We start from the raw sequence: 16110 nt of genomic DNA on the forward strand, positions 1-16110 counted from the left end.
ATATATACCTCATTTTCCTTATCTACTCATTAGTTGATGGGCATTTAGATTGATTTCATATCTTTGCAACTGTAAATTTTGCTGCAATTAACATAAACATAAACATAAACATAAACATGGTATCAGCATTCCCTTTTCACCACATCCTTGCCAAAATCTATACATCTATTGTTTTTTGACTTCTTAATAATGGCCATTCTGGCTGGAGTAAGGTAGTATCTCATTTTGGTTTTAATTTGCATTTATCTTTTTTTTTCTTGTTTTTAAGATGGAGTATGGCTCTGCCCCAGCCTGGAGTGCAGTGGCACGATCTCGGCTCACAACTACAGGCGCATGCCACCATGCTGGCTAATTTTTGTATTTTTAGTAGAGACGGGGTTTCGCCCTATTGATCAGGCTGTTTTCAAACTCCTGACCTCATATGATTCACCTGCCTCGGCCTCCCAAGCTGCTGGGATTACAGGTTTGAGCCATCGCGCCTGGCTGGGTGCATTTATCTTTTGATTAGTGATGTTGAGCATTTTTTTGCTAAGTTTGTTGACTATTTGTATATCTTCTTTTGCGAAATACCTATTCAGTTCTTTGCCCACTTTTTAATGGGATTAATAAAGTTAATAACTGTGGTTGGAAGAATCAGGCGAGGACAGAGTCTGAAAAGTTTATTCCTGCTCACAAAATAGAAGAGGATAAACAATCCTAGCAGTGACCTGAAGGAAAAAGACTTTGGGAAGAACATAACTACTTAATAAGAATTTAAAGTTGCTTGCAACATTTGTAGAGGGAAGTTGGGAGCAGAGGCCAGAGCTGGATCTTAAAGAACTATTCTCCACCTGTCCTTCTGATTGCCTATAGTCCTGAGACACCAAAATTCTTTTGAGATTTTTTTTCTCTTTACTCTTTTGGGCAAATACAGCCAGCTTTAATAGACAACAATTAATAAATTTCTCATGAGAGCGAGTGAGATGAAGCCTGATGAGCTTAGGGATTGAGTCCTATGTGTACTTGAGGCATTAAAGTCTAGATTCAGTTGGCCCATGTTCTCTCTATGTTTATACTGTGGTGTTCTTTACTGCAAGAAACTTTCACACTATCCAACATCAGTCTTGTAAGAGGCTAAATTCTCACCATTTGCAGGGCACTGATCCTTTCCGCTACGAAGGAAAAGGTGGAATAAGGAGAGATGGAACTTCTTCAGGGTGACAGGAGTGACCATTTGCCTAATAGAGCTTTATGTCCGTAATTGTTCATCAAGAGTATAATGGAAAAGGTGGCTGTGAACCATAGAAAAAAAAGAGAAGTAAAAATCGAGAAGACAATGTTCCAATGAGTTCATTCTTGACTGGAATAAGCCTACTTATCTGCACACCGCTGCACTCATCTTCGGCTTCCATTTTAAGCGAAAGAGCTGAATGTGATTGGTAGAATCATAGGATGGCAAAGTTAAAGAGGACTTGAGCATAGTGGCTGAAATAAAAGCATGTGGGCGTCTGACTCCTAAAATATATATCAAAAATCTTCAATTAGGCACAAACTAGCTAGCAGAGTTTAGATATATTTTTGAAAGTGTTCTGATCCTCATTTTGTTTATAAAATAGAGATGGCAGTACATGCCCTAAAAAGGAGTTGTAAAGGTTAGAAATAATATGGGTTTAAAAATCCAGCATAGAGTAGGCATTTAATAAATGACAGTTATTGTTATACCAAGCTTCTTTATATATGCTTTCCTAGGACTCACCCTCTGAATGTGAACACTGAATCACTAAGAATATTTGCTCAACACACACACTAGGATCCTTTTTAGGTTTTTTTTTTCTGTTTGGAACAATATGAAGCCCTAGTGCATGTTCTGTGTCACTCAGACTAAGGAGGTTACATCTTGCACCACCAAATTGTTCCTCAGTTTTCGTCTCCAGTATGGATTTTGTTGAACTTTGATAGCCTGGATATCTCTTTAATCTCCCATAGAAACTAAAACAAAAGGTAAGTACTGAGATGAATTTCTACGATGTTAGTGAATTTCTTGATTTGTAGATATTGTAAATAGGAAAGTTAGAAATCAAATATTAATGTAGTAATCTTTATTTTTTTCCTAGAGTGATAAAAGATCTAGACATTCTAAAAACGTTTCAAATGAAGCTTTTCTAATTAGCATTAGTATTAATGACTTGTCTTCTAATACTACACTTCACAAGCATCTTCAAAATATATCTTAGGAAAAATATAAATAGGTTAAGGAAACTCATTTGGACTTGCTTAAGACACCACAGAACTGCATTATCTATGAGTAATTTTTTCTATACATTTAAAAAATTGTTTTTCTATAAATTTTCTATAAATTTTAAAAAGTGAAATTTATCGTTTTTCTCTTAAATCAAAAAACTAAATAGTTTGGCATCAAACACAATGCTGAATTTATATGGTATCTTTCCACTTATGGGTGGTTGCAACCTGGCCAAGTTATTTAACTTCTGAATCTCACTTTTCTCATACATAAAATTGAAATAATGTTGTCTGTACAACTTTAAGTATAAAGCAGTCAACCTAGCGCTGCATTTCAAGACAGGCTTCCGGAAGCACTGCTCTTTCCACTTCTTCTTCCTTAGCTGCTCTCAATAGCTCTGCTTCCCATAGACTTTAGGCTCAACTCCTGATTTGTCCTTCAAGATGCTCTGCATTCTGGCCTTGGCCTACCCATTTGCAAAATTTCTTGTTTTATATGCTCTGCACCTACCCAAATTGAACCACTTACTATTTGTTTCACATATCCGCAGAAGTTCCTAATGCATGGCTGCTTGTGCTATTTTCTCTGATAATAGTGCCCTGTCTCCAGCATATCAAAATTTTGCCTACCCTCCAAAATTTCACTTTAAATGTTTCAAGTTTCTTGGCATTTTCAAATTTCCCTTGACGTCCTTAGGCTTTACATTCTTGACTCTCTCCTCTAAATCCTCAAAGAATTGTAGTCAACATTCATTTAGTATATGCTGTATGTCCAGCTGTGTGTAGATACTGTAAGACAAGGAAGACACAGAGGTCTTCTTTAATAGCAAACAAGAGGTGATTTCATATAATGGAACTTAATGCAAAATTCATAGAATAATAACATTGCATTCTCCCTTTTGCTATTTTATTACAAATAACTACCATTGAATGCATGGTGTGAGATAGACTCATGATAACAGTTAACCCCTACATGAGCAATCTTATTCCTGTCTTAAGAGCAACACCAGCAAAAACATAAAAAATATCTGTGTGTGTGTGTATATACATATATATATAAATTTGAGAGAGGTTAAGAAACTTTTAAATCTCTAAGTCTTATAACTGAGATCTATCTAACTTCAAAACTCATAATGACACAACTCTTATCTGAGATTTCACATCATGTAAGAAGAAAGCATTTCTTCTGAACTCAGGGAGGGCTATATTTGATTAGAACGAAGGGACTGTGAAATTGTGAGGTCCAGGAGCTCAAGGTCCACTTCTAATTAATCAGTAGATATCACCATGGCATTTTGTACACATTTTACGGAGTGAGTGAGCAGAAGTGAACTTCGGATGTGGCCACTGCTTCTATTAGGATAGGTTATGTTGTTATAACAAAGAGTCCTTGAATCTTAGCCACTGATAGCAGCAGGGGTTTAATTTTGCTCACGCTACATGCATGCCCATTGTTGGTTTCTGGCGTAGCCATACCAGCTGCATGTTGTTCGTTTAGGTGACAGAGAAAAAGAACTCTGAAAGGCTCTGTACTGAAAAATTGGTCCCTCAAGTATTCTCTCATTCTTTCATTTTTTTGTTGTTGTTGCTCAGTAAGAATCTTTTTATCACCCAATATGTACCAACTAATATAATAATCACTGGCATAATAACAAACACTAAAACAAATGAGTTACCTACACTCCAGCAGATAAGATCGATGTTAGACAAATAATTACACAAAAAAGTCTTCACTGCAATTGTGATAAAGTTTATAAAGAAAATTGGAGGTTGTTGTGAAAGTATATAAAAATGATGCCTCATAGGCTGAAGGTTTAGAAAAGATATCTCTAAAGACATGATGTTTGATCTGAGATGTGAAAGAAATTGAAATAAACCAGGCAAAGACTAAGGTGATGGGGGCAGCAGTAATGAAGGTGGAAAAGAATTCTGAAATTTTGCGTAATATACTTCCCCCGGCATTAGGCTACCTGCCACTCATAATTATACCCGAAGTCAACCAGCTATTTGTATGGATTGGTCTTTGTCACACCCTTTTATAACTGCAATTGTTAGTGTAGCTGTCTGTCCCCTACTATAAAGTACGTTTTCTGGTTACTGCTTTGTCTTTATCTCTGTACTTTCAATAGAGTCTCACAAGTCTTTACTGAAGTAATAGAATATTACAGCTTGTCAGGCTTATAGCACAACCAGGCATTGAATGAAATTTCAATTTTTAAAAATATATAATACATAATACTATTTTTAACATAAATTGACAACAAAAATGCCATCAGAATTTTATTTACTATGGAGATGGCACCAAGAGATGGTTCCAGATGCATTTTCCTATGAAGCAAAGTTAAGATGGAAAGAAGGTAATTAAGTTTTGAAAATTGATTTGAGGGAAAATATAAACTAAGAAACATTTTATTTTTTTTAAAGATTTATCTTCAGAAATCCATAACCTCACCAATGGCAGGCTAAACACGTGCAAACAGTTGATATTGTTGGAAAGCTAGAGAACTGTGCCATAGAGAAATTAATGTTCCACTCACTCATTTTCAAAAACTTTTGGTAGGAATTATTCCATTTATAGCAAGAAGAAAAGAGAACTTACACATTTCTGGAAAGAAAAAGGCTTTCCCACTTACAGATAAATACTGATGTTGGCTTCAACACAGCAGAAATCACACACTAACTCAAATATGGAAGACTTTGAGGAGCCTTACAATACTGCATATCGTATCTTTTCATTGAGGATAGAGTTTAATCAACATTTTTGCATCCAAGGTCAACCAAACCAGCAGTCTGGCTGTGGATTCAGAGATGTTTACCTACTTTTTAAAAATATGATTCCTTTTTAAAGACCAGATTAAATTCTGGAAGATACACAATCTTAAATTGTAATTCTATAAGGTTTGACAAATGCATCCATCCATGTAATTCACACTGCTATCTATAGAATGTAACTGTCAACCTAGAATTTTCCCTTTAGCCACTTCTTAGTTAAAATATCCCCAAGAGGCACCACTCTGAACAATTTTTTTCAACATAGATTAGTTTTGCCTATTCGAGAAATTCATAGAAATGAAATCATACAATGCATCCTCTTTGGTGTCTGGCTGTTTGTTCTCAGCATTAAGCTTATGCTATCTGGCCATGTTGCTGAGTGTATAAATTGTTCATCTTTATTACTTAATATTACTTCATTATATGATTATACCATGATGAGCTTATTCATTCTAGTTTTAGGCTATTATAAATAGGGTTTCTATGAGTATATTTTAGAAAACATTTTGTAAACATTTATGTTCATTTCTTTCGGCTAAACACCTAGGAGAGGAATTGCCAAGTCAGACGACAGAGATATATATAACTTCATAATAAAATACCAAAACGTTTTTCCAAAGTAGTTCTTTCATTTGTTACTCCCACCAGAAATGTGTGAAAATCTGGCTATCATCCAACTTTACCAATATTTGATGCCGCCATTCTTGTAGTGGCACCTAATTTTGGTTTGCGTGTGCATTTTCCCGATGTGAGAATTTTTTATATGTTTATCAGCTATTCATATATCATCCTTTGTTGGTATTGATGTAATTTTATTTATTTGATTATTTATATTTTTATTGAGACATCTGAATTTTGTATATTCACAATAAAAGATCTTTTCAGACATATGTGTTATAAATATTTTCTGCCATAATGTGGCTTGTTATTCTTAACTTTGTTATCAATGTCTTAATGAGAAGAAGTTTTAAATTTGATTGATCCTGTCTGAGCAATCTTTACCTATTTCAAGTTTTCTTTTAGGAAATCATTAACTTTAGCTTTTACACTTGGATTTCTGCTCTATCTTGAATTAATTTTTGTATATGATTTGACATGAGGTCAAGATTTTTTTTTTCAATATAGATATACTGCTTTTCAGCACCATATGTTGAGAAGACATTCCTTTCTCCATTGAATTACTTTGGCACATTTGATAAAAAATAAATTGAGGCCGGGCGCGGTGTCTCAAGCCTGTAATCCCAGCACTTTGGGAGGCCGAGGCGGGCGGATCATGAGGTCAGGAGATGGAGACCATCTTGGCTAACACGGTGAAACCCCGTCTCTACTAAAAATACAAAAAATTAGCTGGGCGTGGTGGCGGATGCCTGTAGTCCCAGCTACTCGGAGGCTGAGGCGGGAGAATGGCATGAACCCGGGAGGCGGAGCTTGCAGTGAGCCGAGATCGCGCCACTGCACTCCAGCCTGGGCGACACAGCCAGACTCTGTCTCAAAAAAATAAATAAATAAATAAAATAAAAAATAAATTGAACATATCAGTGTGCCACATTCCTGGATTCTGTATTGTTTCCTGTTGATCTAGGTCTGCTCTCATACAAACATTGATTAGTGTAGTTCCATAGTAAAATTTAAAGTCAAATTTAACTTTGTACTTCTTCTTAATAATTGTTTTAACTATTCCCAGTTTTTTACATTTCCGTGTAAATTTTGGAATCTGTAGGTGAATTTCTTAGAAAAAGTGTCTGCTGAGTTTTTAAATGGGAATTCCTTGAATTTGTAAAACAATTTGAGAATTGACATCTTAGAATATGGAGATTTCTAGTCCATTATTATGGTATATTTTTCTGTTTATTCAGATATTTTAAAATTTATCACAGAAATGTGGTTTTCAATATGTATATCTTGCACAAATTTTATTAAATTTACTCCTAAATATTGTATGGATTTTGATGCGATAGTAGAACTTAAAATTATTTTTCAATTGTTTGCTGCTGACATATAGAAAGATAATAATTTTCACATATCTATTTGCATCCTATGATCTTAAGTTCATTTTTTCTAGTAATTGCTTTTCATATTTCTTAGAGCTTTCTATACAGAACAATGCAAATAGTTTTAATTATTTCTAAACCTCATGCCTTTTCTCCTTGCCTTACTCCATAGACCAGAACCTCTAGTAAAATGTTGACTCAAAACGGTAAGAGTGGATATTCTGATCTTGTTCTTGAGTTTTAAAAAGAAGCATTTAATTTTTAATAATTAAGTATAATGTGAACTCTAAATCTTTTTCTAGATACTTAATCAGATTGAGAAAAGTTCCCTTCTATTCATAGCTTATTAAAAGTTTTATCATGAATGAGTATTGAGCCTCTTCTAGTGATTTTTCTGAATTTATTAAGATATTATTGTGTTTTTTCCTTTTATTGTGTTAACATAATAAATTGCGTTGCTTGACTTTTAAAATATAAAAGAATGATTTTTCCTTCTTGGGACAAAGGTAGCTTTATTCTTTTCATTTATTGTTGGATTCAATTTGTTAATTTTTTATTTATTTATTTATTTGCCCTTAAGTTTACAAGATGTATTGGTCTGTCATTTTCTTCTCTTTTTTTAACTTTTTTTTCTTTAAGTTCAGGGGTACAAGTGCATGTTTGTTACACAGGTAAATTTGTGTCAAGGGGGTTTGTTGTACAGATTATTTCATCACCTAGGTATTAACTCTAATACTTATTAGTCATTTTTTCTTATCTCCCACCCTTGACCCTCCAAAAGGCCCCAGTGTGTGTTGTCCCTCTCTTTGTGACCATGTGCTCTCATCACTTAGCTCCAACTTATAAGTGAGAGCATGTGGTATACAGTTTTCTGTTTCTGTGTTAGTTTGCTAAGGATAATGGACTACAGCTCCATCCATATCCCTCCAATAGACACGATCTCTGTCTTTTTCATAGCTGCATAGTATTCCATGGTGTATATGTACCACATTTTCTCTTTGCTTAGAATATCTTTTTCAGGTTTTTCTCTCAGGGCAATGACCTCATAAAAGGGGTGAGAAAGTGTTCTCTTCTTTCCTATATTCTGAAAGTTTATAATTACTGTAATTTCTTCCTTAAATGTTTGATAACATTCATCAGTAACAACAGTTGAAGCTAGATTTTCTTTGTGGAAATATTTTTTACAGTGATGTTTTTAATTTGTTAAAAAAATAGCAGTTCTCAAACTTTGGCATACATCAGAATGACCTATAGCACCTTTAAAACACAAATTGTTGAATATCACTTTCAGAGTTTCAGGTTCAGTAGTTCTGAGGTGAAGCTGCAGAGTTTTCATCTTAATAAGGTACTGCATGATGTTAATAGGTCTGGTTCGGGGATTCAACTTTGAGAACCATGGTTTTTAAAAGATATAGAGCTCTTTAATTTTTTTTTTTTTTTGGTCAGTTTTTCTTAAGTTGCACTTTTTTTTTCAAGATTGTTTTTCCCATTTCACCTGAATTTATTGGCATGTTGAATTTATTGGCATGTTGTTAATATTATCTTACTATGCTTACAATATGTATAGGATATTTAGTAATAACATCTCTATTATATAAGGAATTTATGTTTTTATTTTTGATGAGTCTTCATTAGAGATATATGAAAGTCTTACACTTTCCTAGGGACCTACTTTTCACTATATTTTTATTCTCTATTGATTTTTTATTTTATTGATTTCTGCTCTGAACTTTGTTACCTTTCTTTTACTAATTTTGAGTTTATTTGTTCATCTTGTTAATGTGAACATTTAGATCGTTGGGTCTAAATCTTTTCTTTTCTAGTATAAACATTTAAATTATTTTATTTTTTCTAAGCACTGCCTTAGAAGCCTTCTAGCAATTCTAACATGCATACTCTTAATGTCATTCAGTAAATAATAATTTCTAGTTTTCTGCACTATTTTTCCTTTGATCCATAAATTATGTTATGTAGAAGGGTTGTGTTTAACTTCCAGATGACAGATACATTGCTATTTATTCCTGTCAAATTCAAATTTAATTTTGTTGAAGTCAATGAATAACTTCTGTAAGAAAGCAATTTTTTCTAGATCACTGACACTTTCTATGATAACATGGCTTCCATCTTGGTGAACATTCCAAGTGAATTTGAAGAGAATGTATATTATGCAGTCACTAAACGTAGTTTTCTATAGAAGTGTGTTAGTCCTGTGATGAGTAACAATAAATCTTCTATAACTTTATTCGTTTGTTTGTTTGTTTGTTTGTTTGGTCAGCTTATTTTTTAACAAACTGCTTCATTAAGTGAGTTAAAGTTTCTAAATCTGGTTGTGAATTTGTTTATTGCCTCCTTCAGCCTGGCACACATACATTTATGAACTCACGCTTGTCTACTAAATTTACTTTTTTATCTTTATGCAATGTCCTTATATGTCTCTGGTAATACTCTGTGTCTTGAAGTCTCTTTTAACTAACAATATGACCACTGCAGCTTTTTTGTAATTAGAGTTGATGAAGCATATGCTTTTCCCAGTGCTTTTTCTTTTAATTTATCTAGTCATTTATATTTCAACTGTGTTTCCCTGAGGAAAGAATACAGAATCCTTCCACAACCATGACCAGTTCCTGAGAGCCACTAACCTATTTTCTATCACTAGGATTTGCCCAGTTTTTCTTTTCCCAGAGTTACTTTATTTTATATTTTATTTTATTTTAAGTCCTGGGGTACATGTGCAGGATGTGCAGGTTTGTTAATAGGTAAATGTGTGCCAAGGTGGCTTGCTGCACCTATCAACCCATCACTTAGGTATTAAGCCCCGCATGCATTAGCTATTTTTCCTGATGCTCTCTGTCCCCCACTCCCCTCCCCCGACAGGCCCCAGTGTGTGCTGCTCCCCTCACTGTGTCCATGTGTTCTCATTGTTCAGCTTCCACTTACAAGTGAGAATATGAGGTGTTTGGTTTTCTGTTCCAGCGTTAGTTTGCTGAGGATAATGGCTTCCAGCTTCATTTATGCCCCTAAAAGGACATGATCTCATTCCTTTTAATGGCTGCATAGGGTTCCATGGTGTATATGTACCATTTTCTTCATCAAGTCTATCATTGATGGGCTTAGGGTTGATTCCATGTCTTTGGTATTGTGAGTAGTGCTGCAGTGAACATACACATGCATGTATCTCTGTAATAGAATAATTTATTTTGGGTTTATACCCAGTCATGGGATTGCTGGGTCAAATGGTATTTCTGGTTCCAAAGAAATAAAATAATATAGTATGCAGCATTTTGAGTGTGGCTTCTTTCATACAGTATAATGCATTTGGGATTCATCCATGTCATTGCAGGTATCCACAATTTGTTCCTTCTTATTACTAAGGAGTATTTTACTGCTTGGATGTGTATTTACCTCTCCAACTACTGAAGGATAGTTTAGCTTGTTTCCAGTTTTGGGTGACTACAAATAAAGATACCAAAAATATTCATGTACAAGCTTTTCTGTGGACATATGTTTTTATTTCTCTTGGGTAAGTACCCAGAAATAGAATCACTGGGTAACATTTTAATTTTCTAAGAAACTGCTGAACTGTTTTTTAATGTGGCTGTGCAATTTTGCACTCCCATCAACAATGCATGAGAATCTAAACTTTTCTACATTTTCATCAACATGGTATTGTCTACTTTTCTTTTCATTCTAGTCATTCTAAGATATTTGTAATAGTAAATCATAACACTTTTGACTCATATCTCCCTAATGCCTGAAAACATTGAGCTTCTTTATATACATTTACTTGATATCTGTATATCTTCTTTGATGAAAGATCTGCACATATCATTTATCAATTTTTGAGATAGATTGTTTTTTCTTATTACTGAGTTATGGGAGTTTTTATGTATTGCATGCACCATCCTTTATTAGATATGTGCGTTGTACATATTTTCTCCAATCTGCAGATATTCTTTTCATTTTCTTAACAAGATCTTTTGAAGAGAATAAGTTTTTACTATTGATGATGTCCAATATATCCATTTTTTATTATGAGTTATGCCTTTTGTATCCTATCTAAAATGTTTTCTCCCAAATCCAAAGTTGCAAATAATATTCTCCTGCATTTTTGTCTTCATATTTTATAGTTTTAAGTTTTACACTGAAGTCTATGATCAATTTTAAGTTAATTTTTGTATGGCGTAAGTTATGGGTCAAGATTCATTTTAAGCATGTAGCTGTCAAATTGTTGCAGTACCAATGTTGGGAGACCTCTAATAGCATTGGATTAGAATCCTGGGCATGAAACTGTTTCTTACCTCTCTCTCTGGGGTAGAGAATGTTTTTGCTCTAAGCTACACTTTCCTCTCCAAGCAGCAGTGGGTCTTTTCTGATGCCCTAGGAGAGACAGAAGATGCCCCCACTTCCCCTGAGGCTTAATGATTTTGAGAAGAGGTTCTGAGCAGGAAGTCGGGCTTGTCCCTCTCCTGCTTCATGCCTGCAATGCCAAAGTAGGCCCTGTTCAGTCTCCCATCCTGCCCCTACTCTGTCTCCTGAGCACCGTGTGGTGGTCCATGGAAATGACCCAGAAAGTGGCTATGAATCCTTTTCTTAATGTGAGTCATCCAGGGTTTCTAAACTCTCACACTCACCCACACTTGGCTTTGTATATTTCAAAGCTGCTAAAAGGGTAGACTTGTTGTTTTGAAACATGCAGGCAATGACTTCATTTGTCCACACCAGGATTACTGAACAGAAAAACAAAGGTGGTGGGAAGTTGGTATACATAGTACCTCATTGACAGGATGGTCTTCAAGAGTCAGGGTTTATCCTATGAGTATATGACAACCTTTATCAGAAATGCCATCTTCTCTTTCTCTCTTGTTAAATATCCCTTATTGTCAGCAGCCCATGGCACACATCAGCAGTTATGTGCGCCAGGGTCTAAAAAGTAGGCTTTAAACATTCTCACCACAAAAAATATTAAGTAGGTGAAGTGAAGGATATGCTAATTAGATTGATTTCATCATTCCATAATATATACATATACCAAAACATGACATTGTACCCCATAAATACATACAATTATTATTTGCAAATCTTTTTTAAAAAATAAGCAAATCCTATGCCCCACTTTGTTAGTACTTTATCTGATTCCTTTTTAGCAGCTAGTATGGTGGCAAGGCCCTGCTTCTGTGCTGTGCCACAGCTGAGAAGATCCCATCTCACGTCTCTTCTTAGAGGATCCTTTCAGCTACCTGTTGGCTGTGTGAACTCAGCTTTCTGATGGCTTCAAGGTAAGTTGTGATTTTGGGGGCTTAACTGGTATTTTTCTCATTATCAGGATGAAAGTTACACTTTATTTCCAGTTTTCTGTACCTTAGACAACAACAGAAGTCCCTCACCTTCACTTGTGGATGATGTTTTCTCTGCTTATAGAATTATGAGCTAGTAGTAGATTTGTTTCTTCTTTTGGTACTTTAATGAGGCTCTTCTATTGTCACCCCACCATTATTGCTGCTGATAATGTCATCATTATTTGTTTATTTGATCCACTGTATGTAATATGTCAAGGTTTCTTTCTTTTTTCTTTTTTTCTGGCTGTTTTCACATTCCTTCCCTCCCTCTCTCTCTCTTTCTTCTCTCCCCGACCCAATCTTTTCCCAGATGTTTGCCTATAATGTTCATAGTTGCAGTTTATTTGTATTCATTCAGCTTAGGGTTTCCTGGGCTGTTTCACTTGTAAGTATCTATTTTTTCATCAAATCCAAATAATACTCTTTTTCTTCTTCTTTTTTTTTTTTTTTTTAAATTTTACTTTAAGTCCTGGGATACATGTGCTGAACATGCAGGTTTGTTACATAGGCATACATGTGCCATGGTGATTTGTTGCACCCATCAATCTGTCATTTAGGTTTTAAGCCCCACATTCATTAGGTATTTGTCTTAATGCTCTCCTTCACCTCGTCCCCCCCCCCACTCCCCAATAAGCTCCAGTTTGTGATCATCCCCTCCCCATATCCATGTCTTCTCATTGTTCAACTCCCACTTATGAGTGAGAACATACGGCGTTTGGTTTTCTGTTGCTGTGATACTTTGCTGAGAATGATGGCTTCCATCTTCATCCTTGTCCCTATAAAGGACATGAATTCATTCTTTTTCACGGCTGCATAATACGACATGAACTCATTCTTTTTTGTGGCTACATAATACTCTTATTCTTGATTAAAATATTTGGCTCCTTTTTCTATTTCTCTCCTCTTCTAGGATTCCAGTTCCTGATACATTAGAATGCTTGATATTATTCCATAAGTATTGAAGTATTTTTTATTTTGATTTTTGTAGGAACATAGTAGGCATATATATTTATGAAGTATATGAGATGTTTTGATATTGACATGAAATATGTAATAATCACAGCAATGAAAATGGGGCTTCCCCTCAAGTATCATTTGTGTTACAAACAGCCCAGTTATACTCTTTTAATTACTTTAAAATGTACAATTAAATCATTACTGACTATAGCAAATTGTTGTGCTATCAAATACTAGGTCTTGTTCATTTTTTTCTAACTGACTTTTTTTCCGTTAACCATCCCCAGCTCCCCTCAACTCCCAGCTTTATTTTTTTAATGTTTTCTCTCCATTCTTCAGATTGAATACATTCTTTTGATCTGTCTTCTAGACACTTTCTTCTGCTTTCTCTAATATTCCGTTTAAATTGTTCAGTGATTTTAAAATTCTATTTATTTCACATCTTAGTTTTAGAATTTTTACTTTTTGGTTAATATTTGGGAATTTGTAATGAACATTTGTAATGGCCATATTTTCTTTTACATTCTAGAACATATTTATTATAGCTGCTTTAAAGTTGTTGCTCTTTCCAACATCTGGATCGTTTCAGGGACTTTGCTTGTGTAGTTCTTTTTCCTTGCTTATAAATCCTTATTCACAGGTGTAGTAATTTTTATTGTATGTTGAAAATTGTGAAGTATATATTATAGATACTGAATTCTGTATTTTCCTCTTAAGAGTATTGGAGATTTTCATTCCACCACATAATTTGACTTAACCCTCATATTCTATCTCCCCAGGAGTAAGCAGCAGCTGAAATGTTTTAGGATGAGAGAAATGTGAGTATCTTACATATTTCTAGCTGTAGTTTTCTGCCAGATACCTCAGACTCTCTCTCATACTTGCATAGTCAACCAACCTTGGGCAGTGCTTATATGCAGACTTGGGGGTTCACTCTTTTAGATTCTCTCCTTTATAGGATTTTCCCTCACTTTCAAGCCATTGTGGCAAATCCAAACTTTGCTGACTTCTCAAGCCAACAATGATCATGATTCCTGCTTGAGTTCCAGCTTCCTCCTTCTACATGACATGGGGAATGTCTTAAGGGAAAGCTAAAATTAAAAATCATATAAACTTCACCCAGTTCACTTTATTTTTCAAGGGCCAGGTGTCTTTCTGTTTTAAAATCCCATTATTCCATTACACTGACCAGTTTCAATGTGCATATTACTTTCCATTATCGGTCCACATGCAAATGAATTTAAGAGCATCAATAATAATTGGCAAACAATTTTTCATTCAGTAAAAAAGTATTTGCAAGGTATGTTTACTATCATTTTGGGCATTTAAAATAGAATTGTCCTTTAATTCTAGAACCCTTAAATGTATACCACACTTGACCAATATTTTGATGTTTTCAATCAAAGCATGAGAAAAGCACTTTGAAAGTTAAAATAGTAATTAAACAATAAATCATTACTATATTAGGTTTTATTGCTTATTTGATGAATTATTAGGCAATGGTTTCATCTTAGTTTCTAAACTTAGATGTATATACATGAGTAAAACCACATGGACTTTTTTACATCTAGAGGTTTTGACATTGTCTGCTATAGAGTAGAATATGCATTCAAGATAATTTTTTAAAAATCATGATAATTTCATTAGAATGTATTATTTTCTATCATCAACCTCACTATATAAACATTTAAAGGTCATTAGATTGTGTTTAGTACTGCAACTATCAGTTAAATATTTTGAGTAGTTATGGCATTAGGTGCTGTTTAAAGAAGGTTCTGAGTGGTAAGTTCATTTAATCTTTATATCAACTCTATGAGAGAAGGACTATATTTCTCTCTAATTTCCAGTTGAGGAAACTGAGGCATAGAGAAGCTTAATAAACTTTTTCAAAGTCACACTGTTGGGAAGTGGCAGGGTGGGCTTTGAACCCAGATATTCTGTTATCAGGGCCGTCAGTTAAGAATTGAGAGCATAGAATAAATTGTTTTTGAATATGGAAAGATAGGAAAGTTTGAGATCAAAAAGAAGAAAACTAAGATGAGGGGAGGAATGGAAGGAAACCAACAACTATACAGCAGAGAGTGTAAAGAAAGAGGGAACTGTCAACAACATCAAATGCAATAGAGACACTGATCAAACAGTAAGAAAAACAGAACCACTGGGTTTGGCAATTCCAAGGTGACTTCCATTAGAAGGACTTGGCAGAGTAGGGGAGGCAGATGGCTACGACAGAGGATGAGAAAGTAGGGGCGACAAGGTGCATGGTGTAGACTTCTGCGAAGTTGGTATGGAGATGATTTGAGGGTGAATGGAGGTGGAGAAGGGTATTTGGAGTTATGTCTTTTTGTCTGAGGACATGTTTGTTTTGTGTTTAGGATGAGAGAAATGTGAGCATGTTTATGAGAAGATGAAACAAAGCCAGAAGACTGAAAAAGACTGGTACAGAAGGCAGATTATAAAACTATTTTTAAAGACCAATAGAGCTGCTTAAGACAAACGGAAAGCAAAAGGGAAGGATGTGCGTGTTGGAAAAGAAGGTGTGAAACCAACTTCACCTGCTCCTCTATATATTTCTCACAGGCCACCTTGCCCTGGCATTTCAGACAGACCCCAATTTCATTGTAAAACCTGAGAGGCACGTTGGCATGTATTTCTCTGACACAGCAGTCTGCTGATAAATTAAGTGTGAATGAATCAGATACAGATGGACTGAATTTTGCTTGAAATAAACATGAATTACAAAATTGGAAGAGGAAAAATGCTGAAGGAAAAATCACTTTGTGCCAACTGAAAATTGTTTGGAATGTCAATTTTCCAGCCTGGCTCGATATTCC

The sequence above is a fragment of the Colobus angolensis genome, unplaced genomic scaffold, assembly GCF_000951035.1.
Source record: "Colobus angolensis palliatus isolate OR3802 unplaced genomic scaffold, Cang.pa_1.0 Scaffold301, whole genome shotgun sequence".
NCBI lineage: Eukaryota > Metazoa > Chordata > Mammalia > Primates > Cercopithecidae > Colobus > Colobus angolensis.